Here is an 8,834-nt window from a genome sequence, read left to right on the forward strand (position 1 = left end):
AACACACTACGCCGTCAGGGATTAAAATCCTGTAGCGCACGCAAGGTCCCCCTGCTCAAGCCAGCGCATGTCCAGGCCCGTCTGAGGTTTGCCAATGATCATCTGGATGATCTAGAGGAGGAATGGGAGAATGGGGCCAAGTATCGCGAGATCTTGGCCAATAACCTCCTTCCCTCAGTAAGAGCATTGAAGATGGGTCGTGGCTGGGTCTTCCAGCATGACAACGACCCGAAACACACAGCCGGGGCAACTAAGGAGTGGCTCCGTAAGAAGCATCTCAAGGTCCTGGAGTGGCCTAGCCAGTCTCCAGACCTGAACCCAATAGAAAATCTTTGGAGGGAGCTGAAAGTCCGTGTTGCCCAGCGACACCCCCGAAACCTGAAGGATCTGGAGAAGATCTGTATGGAGGAGTGGGCCCAAATCCCTGCTGCAGTGTGTGCAAACCTGGTCAAGAACTACAGGAAACGTCTGATCTCTGTAATTGCAAACAAAGGTTTCTTTACCAAATATTAAGTTCTGTTTTTCTGATGTATCAAATACTTATTTCATGCAATAAAATGTAAATTAATTACTTTAAAATCATACAATTAGATTTTCTGGATTTTTTTTTTAGATTCTGTCTCTCACAGTTGAAGTGTACCTATGATAAAAAAATTACAGACCTCTACATTCTTTCTAAGTGAGAAAACGTGCAAAATCAGCAGTGTATCAAATACTTGTTCTCCCCACTGTATATATAATCTGAGCGGCCCAGAGTCTCGCGGCCCTCCTGGCCTTTGCCAGGCATGCCCGGTGGCCAGTCCGCCACGTTACCAGAGCAGAGGTGAAGCACGTTATAATGTCAGACTTGAAGCTGTTGAAGCAGGAAGAATCAACAATGGTTTGGAGATACACATTTGTTGTCTTATTAGACAACTATTAACTTATTAACTTATTATTAACCCACAAAATAGAATAACCTTGGAAATGCTCTGTGTTCCTCTGTGTTGGTAGAGCATGGTGCTGACAACACCTATCAACAACACTTCACGCTGGGACCAAATACTTAAAAAAATATGCATTCACAATGTAGGCTAATTCGCTTTGGATAAAAGCATCAGCTAAATGGCATATATTATTATTATTATTATAGATTCATGTCCTTGTCCTTTTATATTTCCTGTAATATCAATTCTGGATGGCTTTCATACCACTGTTCATCTTACACTCCTTCAGAGTTTTTCAGACTTGGGAGAGTCTGATTCTATGATTCCAGTCCAGGACATAACTGGAGGCTTTCAGGTAGTAACTTGGCACTGATGAGATTCAAAATTATTTCCATGACATGATTTTCCCCAACAGATGACCACAGCTTTGTGTTTTTGTGTTTACCTCGTGTTTTTAAACAGATGGACAGCTCACACCAGGATGATCGCACTGATGATTGTGTTGATGGGAGCGGCCACTGTGAGGTTTTTTTTCATTCTTTTCGGTCACTTATTTTTGATAGGTTGTGTTGAGTATTGTTGGTAAGGTTACTTGTCCCTAGACAGCAACTAATTGTATTTGTATTGCAAAAAATCCCCTCTGTAACCCCCCCCCCCCCCCCCCCTGTGCAATACAAGAAACTACTGTGCAATAACCAAGGGAATAGTGCAATGTTCTATAACCCTGCAATTTACATTCTTTGTGTTCTTGTGTTTCATATACTGTATATAAGTTACTAGTTCATAATATGTTTATAAAAGTACACAGTTACATGCTAACTCCCCCCTGTGAATAGGCCGTATAGTGTATATAGGTATAGCAGTTACATAACATTCTCAGATTCCTACCGATCACTTATCCCCCTATTTATATCCCCCTATTCATGTCTCATTCTTGTTTTTTTATTATCTTCGGACTGTGTTTGATTGTTAGCACCTAGGGCTTGCATTTAAATTTCGTTGTACCTGTTACAATGACAATAAAGATCATTAATTCATTCATTCATTCATCTATCAGGGGAGTCTGGAGTGGATCATTCCCAGCTAGCAGTGAGTTCCATGAATGAGACTCAGAACAGCCAGTGGGGGCCTCTGCCTGAGGACCAGGATGACAGTCTGGACCAGACCCTGAGCAGTCACTGCAGCTCTCTCCTGGACCTGTATCCCAGCATGCTCAGCCAGATCGGGAAGGTGTGGGACGTGTCTCAGGCCGCGGCAGCTGGCTCAGTGTTGAGGAAGTACCACAGGCAGAGGTGGAACGCCAACAGGAGTGCCCACGGGAACCGCACCTTCGACATCTCCCTGATGTCCGCTCGCAGAAGCCCAAGCCCGATTACCCTCGACAACCACAACTCTATCCTCCAAAACTCTCCGAACTCCCCCGGAAGTCCAGACCACAAAAGGGCCAAAACAACCGGCTGCATCCCTTCTAGTCTAAAATCCATCACCAACCTCCAGGATTGGCAAGCAGAGAGACAGTCCCCGAGGAAGGAGACGGTGACAAGGAATGGCGGACAGCATCACCCTATCCTGGTGATGGACTTCACCACGACTCCCTCCGAACTACTTCTCTCTCCGGAGGAGTGTTCTGAGCCAGATGAGACCCTCAACCAAACCTTCACGGTGACAGACAGATCCTGCCGTTCTGTAGCAGGGGGATCTATGAGCCCTTCTTTCTGCACCGGAGTCTGTCCAGTCACAGAGAGTCCTGTCCACCACTGTCAAGCAAGGCTGGGTCCATACAGAGCCAAACCAGTCACAGAGAGTCCTGTCCACCACTCTCCAGCCAGGCTGGGTCCGTACAGAGCCAAACCAGTCACAGAGATTTCTGTCCACCACTCTCCAGCCAGGCTGGATCCGTACAGAGCCAAACCAGTTACAGAGAGTCCTGTCCACCACTCCCCAGCAAGACATAGTCCGTACAGCCAAACCAGTCACAGAGAGTCCTGTCCACCACTCTCCAGCCAGGCATAGTCCGTACAGAGCCAAACCAGTCACAGAGAGTTCTGTCCACCACTCTCCAGCCAGGCTGGGTCCGTACAGAGCCAAACCAGTTACTGAGAGTCCATACAGAGCCCCCCTGATCACAGAGAGTCCTGTCCACCACTCCCCAGCCAGGCATAGTCTGTACAGAGCCAAACCAGTCACAGAGAGTCCTGTCCACCACTCTCCAGCCAGGCATAGTCCGTACAGAGCCAAACCAGTCACAGAGAGTCCTGTCCACCACTCTCCAGCCAGGCTGGGTCCGTACAGAGCCAAACCAGTCACAGAGATTTCTGTCCACCACTCTCCAGCCAGGCTGGGTCTGTACAGAGCCAAACCAGTTACAGAGAGTCCTGTCCACCACTCCCCAGCAAGACATAGTCCGTATAGAGCCAAACCAGTCACAGAGAGTTCTGTCCACCACTCTCCAGCCAGGCATAGTCCGTACAGAGCCAAACCAGTCACAGAGAGTTCTGTCCACCACTCTCCAGCCAGGCTGGGTCCGTACAGAGCCAAACCAGTTACTGAGAGTCCTGTCCACCACTCTCCAGCCAGGCATAATCCGTACAGAGCCAAACCAGTCACAGAGAGTCCTGTTTACCGCTCCCTAGCAGCTCCCGGTGTTGACAGAACCAGGCTCCTGATCATGGAAATGCAAAAGCGTGCCTCTTTGAATACCCACCTCAGAAGCCCCAAGACAGGCTCTGCTGGATCTCTGTGGAAAGGCCCCGCGGAACCCAGGTCTGCTCCTACGTCCCCCTGCTCCTCTCCACAGAGGCCGGTCGTCCTGTCCCCCAGGAGGCCCCCCTACTGGGACTCCCTCCGTCTCAGGGCCGAGGACGAGTTCCAGAAGGTTTACCACTACTTCATCTGCCAAGGCCAGTCCTCCTCCCGCTGCACGTGCCAGCGGAGTGCCGAGACCACCAGAGGCCCCTCGTCTTCCGCTCTGGCCGCCCTCGCTCTGTCTCCCCACCACTCCCTCATGAGGAAGCGCTGCGTCGAGCTGGACCAGGACGGGCTCCCCAGGTCCAAACGCTTCAGGGACGGGCACTGCTCCAACTACGCCAGCTCCCCGGGGTCCCTCTGCCAGAGGGAAGAAGCGTTGAGGCGTCAACATCGCCCGGCCAGCTCTCTGTCCTCCGCGGTGGTGGAGCCCTCCAGTGACCTCCTCACCTGGAGCCCCCGGAGGAGGGTCGTCCTGGCTCAAGCCTCATCGGACCCAGGAGCCGGGAAAGCCGGAGGCTCCATGTCTGGCCTGCGTGCTCGTCAACTCTCTACTGCTTGGGTAAGGCTCTCTCAGAGAAACGATGTGGAAGGCTGCATTTACACCGCAGGTCGTAACGCGTAGTTCAGATTGTTTTGCCTATATCCAAACTTTTGGAACACCTGCTTAGATCGACTTTTTAAAATGACCCATATCCGATACCTGTGCTTATTCTATACATTTTGCCATTTAGCAGACGCTTTTAATCCAAAGCGATTTACAATTACGAATTACAGGGACATTCCCCCTGGAGTAATTGAGGGCTAAGTGCCTTACTCAAGGGCACACTAGTAGTGGTGTGGTTTCAGGCGGGATTTGAACTCACAACCTTCCGATCACAAGTCCAACTCACTATCCACTAGACCACCACTACCCCTATAAACACCTGCATGCGCACATGAGGGTTTGGTTACCGAAAACGAAAGTAAACAGACAGCCGGCATTTACAATGGATGCAAACGAGACAGAAATTATAATCCCTTTTATATATATATTAGAAAATAAAGCCATTGCTTTCCGAAGTATGTTTAGAGGTCTGCAAAATATTGCGCACATTTTAAGACGGAGAAGAAAGAGGACTTCACTGTTGAGTGAAACTAACGTCAAACTTCATCAAAATGCATAGACTCGCATTTTCAATGACGTGATAATCAGAATTGAGAGTTAGGCCTCTATGCGACCTGCCTGGTTAGATCACAGTCGGAATGCCACATATCAGATTCGTATCTGATTTGTGTCCACATATGATTGAGGCCTGAATCGGATCAGAGAATATCAGATTCAATGTGCTTTTTTTACTGGGTACACCTACATGTTACATATCCGATCTGTGCCACATGTGAAAAAAATTCTGAATTGTGTCACTTCTACCTGGCAGTGTAAACGCGGCCTAAGAAACAACAAAAAGAAGATAGGATAGCCCCTCCTACAAAGTTAGAAGTGGCCTGGAAGAAACTGGCTATCCTATTTTGTACTGCATTTGTATTGGTGAGGTATTGTTTCTAACATGGCTATTCTCTGTCTTGTTTAGAGAGAGGAATACAACAGATTTGTTGGAATTCAAGGTTTGTTTATTTTGTTTCTTGGGGGGGGGGGGATTACTGACTACTGTACCTAGCAGGTGATTCATGTACTATGCATTGTATTAATGAGATGCCATGATTCTCCCCCCAGATAAGTCACCAGCCAGGGAGCGGTGGCAAAGTGAAAGTTCTTAACTACATATCCATTTCAAAGCAGTGTACTCCTAGACCAAAACAAAATGAAAAAAGAATATACTGGTCACTTTTTAAATTCACATTTGGTAACCATCTTTGTCTATTCTTCTTCAGTTTTTCTAGGAGACGGCTGCAGTACCAATGATGGCAGCCCACAAAGAAGACTGTCCCAAAGTTTCATGTTTGTTATGTCACATGACACAAGTGTAAAAGTAAAAAGTGTTCCTCTACTATGCATAATCTTAACGTGATAATACGTTTGACGAGCTAGTATAAGTTGGTATGATAATAGCTGTTTATCTGTTAAAGTGTTCAGTAAAGTATCTTTAAAGAAATATTTAATCAATTGATGGCATTCAGCAATTGTAGTTTATTTCAGTTATACACAGTACCACTTTCATTATCTTACATATTCATGTCATATTCATTATAATGGAGAGACAATTACAAACAAAACAAGTGATTCCTTGATGCTGGGCATCAACCCCACCGCTGTTCTGAGTTCAGCAGAGTGACACAGCGGCAGGGAAGACGCTGTTCCTCAGCCTGCTGATGGGGCTGGTCCTGATGGGGCTGTTCCTCAGCCTGCTGATGGGGGAACGGAGACTCCTGGTGAAAGCTTTCAAAGGAAAGTGCAGAAGAGAGGAATTGGTCTTTTCAAGATTAAGATTTGGACATACTGGATTAAAATCAACTGTTTATCTAATGTCAAAGTGAATATCAGATAAATGTGATGTTTGTAATGTTCCTGAAAATGCTGAGCATGTCATTATGAGGTGTAGTAAATATAATTCAAAGAGGAACATCTTACGTCATAAGATATAATATCTTATCTTATATATAAGTTCCATCCCTGTCCTCGCTCATATTCACTAATGGTGGAGAAACATCCTTTTTCAATGCAATGTCCACGCAACTTAGCTGTTAGCTGTTGGAAGAAACAGACTGAAGGACACACTCCTTCACCAGCCAAGAAAGAACTGCAATTTTATTAATAGTTTGAAAGAAGCTCCATAGTTCATGAAAACATGTGCATGTCATTTAACAATCACATTCTATGAGGAGAAAGATATATATATACTGTATATATATACAGAGAGAAAACTAAAACCTTAGAAGTCATAGACCTTTCTTCTCAGTATAGACATTTTTCCTTAATATTTCAAAAGATTCAAAAGGCAGGCCTATCCCCTTCCCTCCCTCATCCCACCCTAGCCTTCATCCCTCCCCCCTCCCCAACCGTCATGCCACCAAAACAAAAGAAGAGAAACATATAACACACAGGAAGTCCCACATACAGAGTGATAGAAGGAGCTGAAGGTCACCTCTTATACTCCTATACCTGGACAATGCACAGCAACACAACTTGTAGACACAGAACAAGATCACACACTAAGCAACATGTATCCAAAAACACAACATCACAACACCTAACCCTAAATATACAACATTCTAGCATGACGATTGCCAATGGCCGCTGGCCTGAGCTGGATTACTTTTCCTGCTACGACTGGTGGATTAATGATTCACTTAGTCAAATGTATCAATTGTAAGTCACTTTGGAAAAAGGTGTCTGCTAAATGCCAAAAATGTCATGTAAATGTACTATAACGTTCACTATGCAATACTAAACCAGGTATTATGCATCCACATCCATACAATATATACCATAAACATCACACAGCACATAGTGCCCTGTGTAAGTAATGGGACATTACTATATCTGGAGCAGGGTTGGAGTTTCTTTTTAAATGTCATTACAAAAGCACATTTCCTATCAAGCTATCCATCTTCACCAGCATCATTCAGTACAATCTCTCTGTATCATGTGACTCCACATCAAAGCAGCCTTATGAAGTAACATATTCTACAACGAGAGGCCTCTGTTTTATAAACATGTATTAAGATGTTAATTGTATGTATTATGCTATTGGAAGAAATTGTATTTCTTTAGCAATCAAGTTATTTTATGGTCTTACCAAGCCTATTCATGCAGCTTTCTTAATTTGAGCAAAAAACACTTTTGACATCACCTTATTTTAACTAAGAGGACCAAAAGATTTGTTTGACCGTAGCAGACTGTATTGACCAGAGGGCAACATGGAGGTCATGTTTGAGAGGAGTGAGAGTGGTGCTGATGTCTTCTGTTGAAACCTGGCCGTACAGGAACAGTGCACTCCAGAGTGTGGCAACTGCTGTCCGAATGTCGCCCCGTTTGATTACTGCTGGGCATGTGCAGAGCCTCCAGAATGCCAGTCCTTCAACTGTCTCTGTTTCAACGGTCTCTGCTTCAACTGTCTCTGCTTCAACTGTCTCTGCTTGTTATGTTATGTTATGTTATGTTAATTTCATTTATAATGCGCCCCCCATCCAACTTTTACATCGGCCCGGGGCGCAGCCCGGGTAAAGGAACAGATAAAGACAAAGACAAGGAACACAGAGAGCAATCAGACACAGACGACTTAAACGTAAAACTCAGGCATACAATTCACAACAAATAGGGAGTAGATTTAGGGAATGTCATTTTGGAAGAGGTGGGTTTTTAACTTGGCTCTAAAGGAGTCCAGAGTGGGGGCAAACTTGATGGCAGAAGGGAGCGCGTTCCACAGGGTCGGTGCTATCACTGCAAAGGCACGGTCACCCTTCCTCTTGAGGTTGGTACGTGGGACCCTCAGGCTGAGTTGGGCGTCGGACCTGAGCCTGGGTCTGGGCCTTGAGGAGGTAGACTGGTCCAGGAGGTCCTTGATGTAAGGTGGGGCGAGACTGTTGAGTGCTTCAACTGTCTCTGCTTCCAGATCAAGTTCAGATAGCGATCGAAATGGATAAAACATTTATTACAATCCGGAATTAAGATACACACATTTTTAACAATGCCAGTCATCAGGAAACCTTTTGCAGGTGTCTCCAGAGGGCGAAGGGGTGAGGGAAGGCTGACAGAGGGTGAAGGGCTGAGGGAAGGCTGACAGAGGGTGAAGGGCTGAGGGAAGGCTGACAGAGGGTGAAGGGGGGAGGGAAGGCTGACAGAGGGTGAAGGGCTGAGGGAAGGCTGACAGAGGGTGAAGGGGGGAGGGAAGGCTGACAGAGGGTGAAGGGCTGAGGGAAGGCTGACAGAGGGTGAAGGGGGGAGGGAAGGCTGACAGAGGGTGAAGGGCTGAGGGAAGGCTGACAGAGGGTGAAGGGGGGAGGGAAGGCTGACAGAGGGTGAAGGGCTGAGGGAAGGCTGACAGAGGATGTAGGGGGGAGGGAAGGCTGACAGAGGGTGAAGGGGGGAGGGAAGGCTGACAAAGGGTGAAGGGGGGAGGGAAGGCTGACAAAGCCTGGGTCACTGGACACAAACATCCCCACAAGCAGTTCTAAAGTCATTGCCTAGAACTGGTTTGGAATCCTCATTTGTGCCATAGGAGT

Source organism: Nansenia antarctica (assembly GCF_963989245.1).
Source record: "Nansenia antarctica genome assembly, chromosome: 6".
Taxonomy (NCBI): Eukaryota; Metazoa; Chordata; class Actinopteri; order Argentiniformes; family Microstomatidae; genus Nansenia; species Nansenia antarctica.